A 13,229-nucleotide genomic window follows, 5' to 3' on the forward strand; every position below is an offset into this window, starting at 1 on the left:
GTGTTTTGGAAAACAGCCTGAAGTATAATTCCCTACAAAGACATCAGTTTGTTTTGTGGTTAATTGTGAAGAAAGGTTTTTGGGCACATTTGGGGCATCTGGCACAGCGGCATTCACTAGATGGCACTACAGTTGCTGAAGCAAGGAAGGTCGAGTGGGCGGATGATCAATTATGAAGGGAATTTCCCAGAGAAAGGAACAAACAGAGTCACTTCTTTGCCCCACATCTGTTTCTGTTTGTAACTTTTTCAGCACAAGGACAAGGGGACACTTAAGAAGAGACCTCCACTCTTCAAGGTAAGAATACTGGAATGGAAAATGAAGGGCAGAAAATGGGGTGACATTTTCTTTTGCTGCAAACGATATGATTTGCTTCATGGCACTTTTTCACAGGGTTGGTCATGCACTTTTGCTTAAAGATTGGGGGATACAAACTTGGATTTAATTCAAGGCTTTCCACAGGGTAAGGGTTCGAGATCTTGGCTGGTGTCAGAGTTCAGCCTTGCAATGAGTGAAGTAGTAAAAATGGAGGTGGTGGAGAGAAACGATGAAAGAGGGTGACTTTTGGTATGTGCAAAGTGCTGTTCCCACACTTTGTTCCCACTGAAGACAAATTCCAGAGGCGTAATCGTGCTAGTTTTTTTTTTTTACAATACTTTTAAAAGGAGAGCTTTACAAGGCATCTTTACATTGGGCCTTAGCACACGTGGGGGGTTTGCAGCTCAGATCCACAGTCACTCCTGTTCTAGCAACGCGAAACATGTTTTTTCACACCAGATTTGGAGTCACTCTTGTCTAGCAATGCGAATTCACGTTAAAACGTGATGTTTTATCCCACCTGGTTGCCTTTCCATTGCCCTTCCAAACTGAGGGGGAAGCAGAGTCAGTTCGATTCCAGACAAGTCACATGATGAGGATTCAAGCAAAGCGTGGTGAGTGCACATTGTATTACCACACCGGAGGGTTCAATGATTTGAATCGGCACCCATGCACATGTCCAATGGGGCTCTGGACACTGTCCTCCTTCCCTGCCCCCTCCTTAGCTGTCATCCTTCATCAGGGTGAAGGAGCAGTCAGGGGATGATGGGATAGGTGGCAGGGGGTCACTGCAGCCAGGATCGGGGTGAAGGAGCAGTCAGGATGATGGGACAGGTGGCAAGGGGTCACTGGGGCCAGAATCAGGGTAAAGGAGCAGTCAGGGGATGATGGGATAGGTCGCAGAGGTCACTGGGGCCAGGATCGGGGTGAAGGAGCAGTCGGGATGATGGGAAAGGTCGCAGGAGATCACTGGGGCCAGGATCGGGGTGAAGGAGCAGTCAGGGCATGGGGGCAGGTCACAGGGGTCACTGGGGCCAGGATCGGGGTGAAGGAGCAGTCAGGGGATGATGGGATAGGTTACAGGGGGTCACTCGGGACTGGATCAGGGTGAAGGAGCAGTCGGGATGATGGGATAGGTGTCGGGGTGAAGGAAGGGGGAAGATCAGGGTGTAGGAGCAGGCAGAGGATGATGGGCTGGGTTGCAGGGGGTAATGGGACTGGATTGGGGTGAAGGAGCAGTCTGGGGATGATGGGATAGGTGGCAGGGTGAAGGAGGGGAGCAGATTGAGGTGCAGGAGCAGTCAGGGGATGATGGGATAGGTCGCAGGGGGTCACTGGGGACTGGATCGGGGTGAAGGAGCAGGCAGGGGATGAATGGATGGGTAGCAGGGTAGCAGAAAGGATGAGATGCAGTGAAGGAGGAGGAGGGGGATGAAGGAGCAGGACGCAGGGGGCCAAGGGGGGGCGACATCAGAGTGATCTTCCACACCAGACCAATTCGAAGTGAAATTGAAGTGAGCTTAGAAACAGTTTTTGGTGAATTCGCTTGTTTCCGAATTCACCAAAATGAGGAGTCAGTGCAGATTGAATGCGGAAGCACCTCGTAAGAACCCCCCATAAAAAGCAATCACGTGAGATTACACATCACGACAGTGTTACTGTGGCTTTTGGATGAACTAGAAGCTGGTGTCAACAAATGCAGAAAGTGCAGAATGGGAAAGTTTGATCCTGTTCAACTGGGCCTCAGTTTAAAAAGAGATACTTTTCCTACACCTTGTTGTGTGCCTTCAAGTTGTTTCTGACTTATGGTGACCCTAAGGGAGCCCTACCATAGTGTTTTCTTGGCAAGATTTGTTTAGAGGGTTTGCAGTTTCCATCCTCTGGAGCTGAGTGAGTGTGTCTTGCACAAGGTCACCCAGTGGGTTTCCATGGCAGGGATTCAAACCCTGGTCTCCCAACGCCTAAACCACTATACTACGCTGGCCTTCTACAGGTGTAAAATTGGCATAGGAAAGAAAGGATAATTGGGTTACTGTCACAGACAATTGCTGTTGTGAATAGCATTTGTATACATTTATTCTTTGCCCAGAAAAATCATAAACTGTTTATGGCACTTTACACACACACAAACCCCCACCAATATATTTTATGAATCTCACTCCTATACCATGTCTCTGTCCATCCATCCATCCATCCTACTATCCATCCATCCATCCATCCATCCCTGCCAGCTAAGAATACTTTTCAGACATGACATGAAATGTGTAACTTCCTGCCACAATAAATCACCCTGCAGTCCTGTGCATGAGGAGATGGGACTAAGCTGCATCATTTGCATCATCCTAGTCATATTTATTCTTTTATCTGCTTGCTTCTTTTTTCCAGTCCAGGACTCAAGGCAACTTAGCAAAGTTAAAACAGATGCAGCTTAAAAAATTTAAATCACTTTCCACCTTTTAATTTTGTATCGGTTTTGTGTGGTACATTTCCTTTAATGGAAATGTTAATTTTACTGTACTTTTTGGGAATCTAATGCATTGTAAGGTATTTTACATGTTTTCTGATGCACCATGACATGGATATTGATGCTATTCTAGTGTTTGAATAAAAAAGCAAAACAATAAAAAAAACCAGACATAAGTTAAAAAACAGAAGTAAACTATTAATAAAGTTAAAGGCAGTTAAAAAGCAGTTTGATTGTGTATCCCTGCATGGCAGGGGGCTGGACTCGATGACCCTTGTAGATTTTTCCAGTTCTGTGTAATGAAAAACAACCAAGTGAAACCTTGTCGGCAGACAGTTCTTCTGCACTTGTGCTTCGCTTCATGGTGCCATCTGCCATGGTCAATGATCTATGCTAAGGTTTAGGAGATAATGATGCCAAAGAATGCTAGATCGGTCTTGGATACAAAGAAAATACATGATGTCCCATTTCCCCCAAATACTCCCATATCCAAATTCTTGGAGTTCCATTTGTTTCCATTGCTCAGCCTGGGTGTGCCATTATTTATGTTGCCAAAATGGCAACATCTCTTTACAAGGTTAGATAGGAGGAAGCCCAATATTTGCTGATGGACAGACAGTCATTAAAATAGGAGATAGTGAAGAGCTGGGAGGAGACCAGAAAGAGTTCCATTAGGATTAAATATGGCAGAGTCCTGATTAATTTTCTGCCATCCCACGTTTTCAGCTGCTTTTAGACTGTCCCAGTTTCTCTTTCATCCTCCCATTTTGTCCTCAGCTTTGCTGTTGTTGCTGTTATTGTTGTGTGCCTTCAAGTCATTTTTGACTTATGGTGACTCTACCATAGGGTTTTCATGGCAAGTTTTGTTTAGAGGAGGCTTGTCATTGCCTTCCCCTGAGGCTGAGAGAGTGTGACTTGCCCAAGGTCACCCAGTGGGCTTCCATGGCCAAGCTGGGAATTGAACCCTGGTCTCAAAGCACTGCGCTATGCTGGCTCTCTTTGTCCTTGGTTTGTGGCAATTCAATTGCTGCAGATTGAGTTCAAGCTGCAAAAGTAGCTTGCATTCATTGACTTAATGGGGAGGAAGGGAGAGATGAAGGGAAATGTCTTGCCCTTCCCAGGAAGCTCAGACAAATGAAAACTGCTGCAGCCTCTCTGAGTTTCTGCATTCTTCTTCATTGATAATTTCCCCCCTGACCACACTGTTGTTGCTTGGCTACATGCATCCCTGTTTTCATCTGTGAAATATTGGTGTGCCCCAGTCATTCATTCTTTCATACACACACACACACACACACACACACACACACACACACACAATCAGCCAAAGACTAGCTCATACTTTTAAAAGTTTGGGCATCAACACCCGATTTGACACAGACAAGCCAGGGCCTGCCAGCTGCTATGCCACACTGTCGCTTCCTCTTAAGTCTGAAAACTATTTTGCTTGCCAGGGCAGTTGGTCAAACATGCACATGGCTACAGATATAAATATTACTCTTGGTTTCAATGTTTACTAGATATTGTTGTTGCTGTGTGCCTCCAAGTTGTTCCCAACTTAGGGTGACCCCTAATACAAACCTCCCAGTACTCCTATCATTACAGGGTGAGCCTCCCTTGTCTGAAATGCTTGGGAGCAGATCTGTTTGGGATTTCAGAGTTTTTCAGATTTTGGGATATTTGCATATGCATAATGCAACACATAATCAAGAAGTGATTTGAGCATAGTACTATGACTCTGGGGACCAGGGTTCAAATCCCTGCTCAGCCATGGAAATCCACTGGGTGACCTTGGGCAAGTCACACTCTCCCAGCCTAAGAACAACAAAAATACATAGTCTTGGAGATGGGACCCAAATCAAACATGAAATTAATATATGTTTCATATACGCCTTATATGCATAGCCTGAAGGTAATTTTGCAAATAAAACAAAGTTTGTGTATACTGAACCATCTGAAAATAAAGGTTTCACTATCTCAGCTACCTATATGGACAATTTTGGAATATTTTGGATTCTTAATGGAAACCTAACCTGTACTACAGTTGGTTTCTTTCTCCACAAATCCCGAGTCTTTGTTGGTTTCGCAATCATTTTCTCTGTCTAACTTTATGTTTCGTTTCCCAGAGATTGCCACACCTACGGTCCAAACTTTTTCATCCACAGTGATATCTGACCTATTATGCTCTATTGGTTTATCAGTTTGAATGTTAAGATTTACTTCGCCATGTTCAACCATTTCCCCATGCTTATTTTCCCACTCGTTCTTTGTAGTGGTAAATTATATATTTCTTGCATAGATTCCAATGTACCATTGCAGCCGCTTTACCACAGCCTTTCTGACATTTCAGCATGCATAATCTTCTTGCATGAATTGATAGGGTTGATCAGCAATTTCACAGTTCTCTTTACAAAAATGATGTATACTATTCTTCATTATTCTTTCAATAATTGCCTTAATGAACATCACCCAACACCATTTGCTGCCTGAGGCAGCTGATTCACTTTGTGCTATGGTAGCACCGACTGTCATCTTGCCTGGATTTGGTCTTTATTTCTGCTGGTCTATGCATGTGCATGAAAGAGACAGAAAAACGTAGTTGAAAAATATAATAACACTAGTGACTAAGCATGTACAAAGTGCTTTCTTCTATGGTTTTGCAGCTGGAGAAACAAATTCCTACCATCGTGTTAGGAAAGACCCTAGGTCAGAAGGTATGACTTTAAACATATACAGTAGCTAAATAAATAGATAAATAGAAGGCATTCTGCCTAAACTGTTTGAATTTCATTCTTGGTTTAAAATGTTCAGGGCTGATCTGAAAAAGAAGAGGTCCCAGATTTTAATAAAAATGTAAAATGTAAAATTTGTTTTCTTAAAAATAACATTCTTTTAAAATCTCATTTAAAAACATCACATCTTACCAAATGTTCACTTCAACTACCTGAAACTATGTACAGTGGCCCTGGCATTTGGTTCCAGGACACCCCCCCCCCCCCATGGACACTAAAATCCATAGATGCTCATGTCTGATTAAATGCAACAGCACAGTAAAATGCAGCATCCAGCATTGCAGCTCCCAGCATTCCACCATATTGGTTATACAGTGAACCCTTAGTATCTGCTGGAGTTTGGTTCCAGGACCCTGTGGATACCAAAATCCATAGATGTACATGTCTGATTTATCTTCAACAGCATAGTAAAATGGTATCTCTTATATAAAATGGCGAAATCAAGGTTTGCTTTTAGCAATGGTATTTTAAAAATATTGTCAAACTGTGGATGCTTGAATCCATGGATTAAAAAAAAATCCATGGATATGGACAGCTGACTGTACATGTAAATAGATTTAGGCTGTGTGTATGGAATTGTAATTGTAAAATATAATTTTAATGTCACTAGTTGCTTATGTCACAACTAGTGCCATAACATTCAGTGATGTATGGGAATCATGAGTTATGAGTAACATTAGTTTTTTAAAAAATATTACTAAGGATTTTGTATGGTGTGATACGGGAGGAGCTCAGTGGGTGTGTGAACACATGAGTTACCGCACTGGGTGATGCCAATGCTATTGACGCAAGTGGAGGTCCATGTTACAAGGTGCATGTGTGCACAATGCACGTACACTTGAAATGTTTGCGAGAATCCTTTTACCACGAGATCCTGAGCAATTTTTAATTTTTTTTTAAGGGGGGCACCCATTATTTTAAAGGGAGAGCTGGACTGAACTATGAACATGCAGAGGGCAACTCCACCTTTAAAAAAGGGAACTGTGCCATAGCAAGCTTAACACTGTGATAGGGTGAGATCAGCAGAGGGGTTACTTCCTTTTTAGTAATACAAAGAAAAGTCTAGAGTGATGACAGTCCAGAAGAAAACACAGACACACTTTGTTGCAAGAGCTCCACCTATCTCTTGGCTAGTGGCTTTTGCAATCTGGAATTTCCCCGGACTGCTGTCAGTCCTTTGGGCAACAACAGCTTGTCTATACAGAGATGTGGTGTGTATGCAAGCCAGGAAGAATTGAAAAAAGGTGAAGGAAGCAGTAACAGGAAAAGCTTTCCTTCCAATCATCTCCCCCCAAATGGGTGACTTATCTATTTATTTTGTTGTAAACTGAGCATTCCTTATCCAAAATTTTGGGACCAGAAGTGTTTTTCCTTTAGGATTTTGGAATATGTGCATGTTGTTGTTGTGTGCCTTCAAGTCATTTCTGACTTACGTTGACCCTATGGCAAACCTATCTTGAGGTCTTCTTGGCAAGATTTGTTCAGAAGAGGTTTTCTATTGCCTTCCTCTGAAGAGAGTGTGACTTGCCCAAGAGCACCCCGTGGGGTTTATATGGCCCAGCCAGGATTTGGACTCCTTCAGAGTCATTGTCCAGTACTCAAAACAACTATGTACATAAATGAGGTATTTTGGAGATAAGACTCAAGTCTAAAGCTGAAATTCATTGGTGTTTCTTATAGAATAGATAAAAAGAACATATAAAACGAAATACAATTTTGTTTAAAGTTGGAATAAATATTAACAAAATGACAATCACTCAACAGCAACAACACCAACAAATAATCCAGGTTAAACAGTTACAGAAGGAAAAGAAAGAGGCAAACAAAAGCCTCAAACAAACCCAACAAGACAGAATTAGAGTCTTGTGGGAATTTGCCAAGTAAGGAAACCCCAGCCTAAATCTATTTAACAATGGAAGCTGGGTGATCCAATCTTGTTTACAGTTGGCATACATCTTAACACAATGGCATTCACTTAACAACAACAACTAATGCGGTTATAAAAGGAAAAGAAACAGACAAACAAGGACCCCAAACAAAGCCAACAAGATAGAATTAGCAACACTTTTGGAAGGGAAATTCCTTTAGCAAGGAAGCCCCAGCCTAAATCCAGTTAAATAACAATGGCAGCTGGGTGATCCAATCTTGTTTAAAGTTGGCAGACTCACAAGGACCCCAAACAAAGCCAACAAGACTGAATTAGCAACACTATTGCAAGGGAGATCTGGAGGCATTTGCCAAGCAAGGGAGCCCCAGTTTTTACGCACAGGAAAGAGCCAAGGGCAAGCCTCCTCCTCCTCCTCCTCTTTCCTTCCCCACCTTTGCAGAGATGCACCGCCCCATTGGGAAAGTCCCTGCGGGTCGAGACCGCCTTCCTTTTCCTCTTTGTTCCAAAATGGAAGCTGGGTTTTGAGAGGGGTTTTTGTTTTTTATGTGTTGGAGCAAAGCAGCAGTGCAACCATACACCTCCTTTCTTCTCCTGCCCTTGGCTCTCCAAGAAACAAAAGCAAAACCCAGCAGCAAGAAGGAGGAGGCACAGCAGCAGAGATGGGCATGGCTGGAAGAAGACCTGGGGCGCTTTGCCATGATCCTGGCACCTCTTGGCTCAAACCAGTGGGTAGGAGAGAGGCTGGCATTGGGGGGGGGGGGTTGGGCCGGGGGGGGGAAGGGGGTTTTTTTGGGGGGGGGAGGGTTGGAGGAGAAAATAACCAAGAAGGAGATGGTCTCCCTCCTCTTCTCTCTCTCCTGGAATGAAATTACGCATGGAGCGCTCTCCAAGGGGGAAACATTGCCTTGGTTGGTTGTGTGCCTGTGTGCCTGACTTATGGCAACCTCATGGGGTTTTCTTGCCCAGGTTTGTTCAGGAGGGGTTTGCCATGGCCTTCCTCTGAAGCTGAGAGAGTGTGACCGGCCCAAGGTCAAGGGTTTTTGTGCCCATGCAAGGAACTTGAACCCTGCTCTCCAGTGCCCTAATCCAACTTTTAAAACCACTCTGCCCAATAGCCTTGTTGTTGTTTGTGTGCTGTCAAGTCGTTTCTGACTTAGGGTGACCATATCATGGGTTTTTCTTGGCCAATTTCTGCAGAGACAGTTTGCCATTATCATCCTCTAAGGTTGAGAGAGTGTGACTTGCCCAGGTTCACCCAATGGGCTTCATGCCCAAGCAGGGAACTTGAACCCTGGTCATAGTCCAACACTCAAAACTACTGTGCCAAATAGCCTTACATTATATTTATTAAGTAGCTGGTGGCTTTTGTTTTTGGTGAAAGTTTTGGGGGATTCGAACTTGCCTCTTCCAAAGAAAGAGGAATTGAGATCTGGGTTTTTTCTTCCAAGAAAAGGGCAGAAGCTTGTGAATGCTGCAGAATCCTTGGGCTGCATCTGCTCTGGAGAAATTTATTTAAAGTATTTTATTTATTTTTTAGAGTACTTTACTTATTTAGAGTACTTTTACTTCCATGTCTCTCCATGCTGTGGAATCCTGGGACTTGCAGTTTGTTGTGGCCCCAGAGGCCTCTGACAGGGAAGGTGAAATAACTCACAGGACCCAGAATGCCATAGCATGGAGCCATGGCAGTTAAAGCAGTGTCAGACTGCATTATTTCTGTAATATGGGTGAAGCCTAGGTCAGGGATAGGAAATTGGCAGCTCTCCAGTTATGGGGGGATTGCAAATCCCAGCATTTCTACCTGGAATTCCTAGGAATGTTGGGAATTGGAGTCCACCCACAATTATTGGAAGGGCTACGGTGATCCCCACACTGAACTTGTGCAAATATGCTCCTGTAATGTGAAGTGGTGCCTTGTGGGAAAATTTTTGCTACCTGATTCTGATATATTATTTTAAAAACTAAAAAAAGTGGCCTAGATTTTGTGGATGTGTGGAATTGAAATCCCATCTGTAGGGCCTCATGATGCCCACTGCAGGGGATGGAAGGGATACAGAAAAAGAGGACTGTAAACAGTGTGGCTTGAATTCTGGCTATTGTGAGGCTCTGTTTAGTTGAAATGTTTCCATGGAAGGATTAGTTTAACACAGTGACAATAACATAGCAACTTCAAGCATGGGTGGAAATCACTTTCCCTCTAATGCATTGGACTGCAGCTCCCAGCATTCCACCATATTGGTTATATAGTGGGCCTTTGGTATCTGTTGGGGTTTGGTTCCAGGACCTTCTATGGATACCAAAATCCATGGATGTTCAAGTCCCATTAAATACAATGGCATAGTAAAAAAGCATCCCTTATATAAAATGGCAAAATCAAGGTTTGTTTTGGGGGGATTTGTATGTTTTTTTTTAATTTGTTCAAACTATGGATGGTTGAATCCATGGATAAAATAATCCATGGATATGGAAGACTGACTGTATTGCCAAGGGCTGCTGGGACTTACAGTCCAACAACATATGGAGCTCCAATCAAAAATCCACCAAACAGTGATACCTTTGTTGGCCAACCAAAATGCACAATACTATATATGTGTTGCAAGATTTCACCTCCTCCTTCTGGCCATTTGGCAACTGGGAGATTTTCAAAGTCCAGGAAATTTAACATTCATTTGCATCACAACAAAGACACTACCTTTGCAACCCAATATGTCTCCATCCTTGTGAGGTCACAGCCCCCTTTGTTAGGCAGAGGACAGATTTGCACATGCCTTCAAGTAGTTTGGGTTTGCTTGGCAAGGTTTATTCAGAGGTTTGCCATTACCTTCCTCTGAGGTTGAGAGACAAAGAAAGAGAGACTTGTCCAAGTTTGTCTAGTGGGTTTTCTTGTCTGAATGAAGATTCAACACTTGGTCTCTCAGGATCTTACCCCAGTTCTCAAGCCATACAACAAACTTGGACAAGTCACACTCTCTTAGCCTCTGAGGATGGCAATGGAAAACACCCTCTGAACAAATCTTGCCAAGAAACCCCCTTGATGGTGTTGCCTTAGGGCTGCCGTAAGTCAGAAAGGACTAGAGGACACCCAGTGAGTTTCTGTGACTGAGCAGGGATTCGAACTCTGCTCTCCAGAGTCATAATCCAACTATCAAACCACTACACCCCTTTCTCACAGGATCTCAGAGTGGCATACAATATAAACAAAACATTTCCAGTTTAAAAGCATAAGTAATATGAACATGATAAAAACATACATAGCAACAGGTAGAAGCCACTTTAAAAGCAACAGTGAAAATCACTTTAAAAACAGCAACAATTTAAACCAGTGTGTGTGTGTGTGTGTGTACACACACACACACACACACACACACACGTAGTTTGATGCCTAAAGGCACCTGATCCTGTCTGATCTTGGATGCGAACGAATGGAAGACTGCCAACAAATACCAGCTTCTGTAGGTTATATTTCAGAGGAAGGGACTGGCAAAACCACTTCTGAGTATTATTTGCCTAAGACAACCCTATGAAATTCATGGCATTGCCATAAGTCGAGAGGCAACATGAAGGCACATACACACGTGTGCTTAAAATAAATTAGACCCTGAAGGCTTTGATAAAAAAGGTATCCATTAGCTTGGCCTGGTGGGGGGATCAACATTGGTGCCAGTCGGATCTCCAGCTTCATTTAAGGAGGCTACTACTGGCATAGTCTCCATCCCTTTCTTTTACATCTTTAAATGTAAGGACTAGAAACAGCCATAGCCTACATTTTGTACATTTATAAATCCCTAACAACCACCCAAAACCACAGCTCTCAAAACAGAAAGCTAAATGTCTCACAAAACTACAGTTCCCAGAAATCACTAGCATTGAGCCAGAACACTTAAAGTGGTCTTAAACTGGATTATTTCTGCAGTGTGTTTTGGACTAATGTTGCAGAAACTCAGTGAAACCCTGTTAGAGAATTGCAAATTGCAACTAAGGACCAGCAAGTGTTCTGATGCACACTGGGCACTTCAGATGCTCATTGGGTACTCCCATGATGCCCTGGCACTTTTGAGCTAGTGTCCACTTGGCATTGGGGAGCATCCTGATACTCAGCAGTGCCCATTGTACATTGGGACATGGTACATCCATCATTCCACATACTACCACTACAACAAACACAGCCCAAACATAGGTGAATGTTGAGAAACTACTCAATTTTGTACACATTTAATTCTGTCAAGAAAGCCCTGTGATAAGTTAAGTCAATCATTTATTTATGATCATAGGCCATAATATAATAATATTATATTATAATATAATATAATACAGAGCCAGCATGGTGTTGTGGCTTGAGTGCTGGAAATCAGGGTTCAGTTCTCAACTCGAGCATAAAAACCCACTGGCATGTCATGCTCTCTCAGCCTCAGAGGATGGCAATGGCAAACTCCCTCTGAAGAAACTTGCCAAGAAAACCCTATGATAGGGCCTTAGGGTTGCCATAAGTAAAAAAAGAAAAAAAAGAAAAAAAATGACTTGAAGGCAAACAACAACAAATATTTATAGTACACAAACACTGCTAAAATTCCTTTAATATACATTAAACACAGATTGAGTCTCTCCTGCCTGGAATTCTGAAATCTGACATATTCCAAAATCCAAAATTATCCAATTGAGTAGCTAAGATAGTGACACCTTTGCTTTCTGATGGCTCAGTGGACAGAATCTTGGTTTCATGTACAAACATGGTCAAGAGTCTATATTTACATTTGTATGAGGGTGAGTACACTTATTGTATGGTTCTGTGATAGGGCCGCCTAAATTGGAAATGGTTTGAAGGCACGCAACAGCAACAGCAGCAGCGGCAACAACAACAATGGCTATTTACAAAGCCATAAGTCCCAAGTAGAATACTAGAAGAACCTAGTAAGTAGATGTACTCTTCAGATGCTCTCGCAATAAAATTCCTGGCTATGGGTTTGCCTCCTTGCACTCTGGGAAATGATTCTCAGTCTTGTTGCTTTCACATTCTCCTGGCGTTCATGATAAGGAGGGAAAACAAACCCTCCTTATCTCAGAAGGTTGGGCTTAGTCAACTCCATGCAAAATACTGATTACAGTCCAAGACAAATCATAAGATCATCTGACCTGTGTGAAATGTGTAAATGGAGGAAATGTTCTTCTCAAATTGCATAGGATCTTCCTTATTATTATGAGGCTGTTCCTAATTCCACATTTTTGAGGGTGGCTGTTTTTGTAAAACCTATTCAGATGTGGCCAGCTTTGGAGCAAAGTGAGAAGTATGTGGGTGGGCAGGTGGCAGAAATGCGGAAACCCTACTCTTTCACCTCTGAAAATATGCAGCAATCTGTTTGGCTTCTGTAGGTTTTGCCCAGCCACTTTGAAATATATGTTTATTTATAGTCATAATGACTGGAAACTTGATCCTTTTATTTAAAAAAGCAGCACTAGAACAATTACAAACCAGAAAGTTGGGATTCCAAAGAGGCTTAGTTCAGAAAACATACGGGTTTTGTAGTTTTTCCACATGCCATGGGATGGTGAGTTGCATATAGCCCTACCTATGACTTTTGAAGATAATTTCCTCTTCCGCTAATCTTTTTCTTTTCTGCAAAGTGCCTTTTCCATTTATGCATAACCTAGTATCCTCCCATAGTCTTTCTCCCTCCTTCTTTGCTTTCTTAGTTGTGTTATAGTAGAACTAGGGTGTGAAGAGTATGTGGAACTAAGGTGTGAAGGTATGATAGCTCTGTTTAAATATTTG

General features: G+C 42.7%; 1 protein-coding gene across 8 annotated transcripts in view; it reads left to right on the forward strand.

Annotated features, from left to right (window-relative positions):
- Positions 1-163: 163 nt before the first annotated feature.
- Positions 164-13,229, forward strand: part of KHNYN (KH and NYN domain containing) — a 28,237-nt gene continuing 15,171 nt past the window's right edge. For 2 of the 8 annotated variants that reach the window (XM_042475587.1, XM_042475588.1), the window contains exon 1: positions 7,907-8,191. The gene's annotated coding sequence lies outside the window, so the exon portion shown is untranslated. Of the gene's footprint in view, positions 298-7,906; positions 8,192-13,229 lie in introns of those variants that run through there. The other 6 variants (XM_042475581.1, XM_042475582.1, XM_042475583.1 and 3 more) reach the window with 4 other exon arrangements.

Source organism: Sceloporus undulatus, chromosome 6 (assembly GCF_019175285.1).
Source record: "Sceloporus undulatus isolate JIND9_A2432 ecotype Alabama chromosome 6, SceUnd_v1.1, whole genome shotgun sequence".
Classification (NCBI taxonomy): Eukaryota; Metazoa; Chordata; class Lepidosauria; order Squamata; family Phrynosomatidae; genus Sceloporus; species Sceloporus undulatus.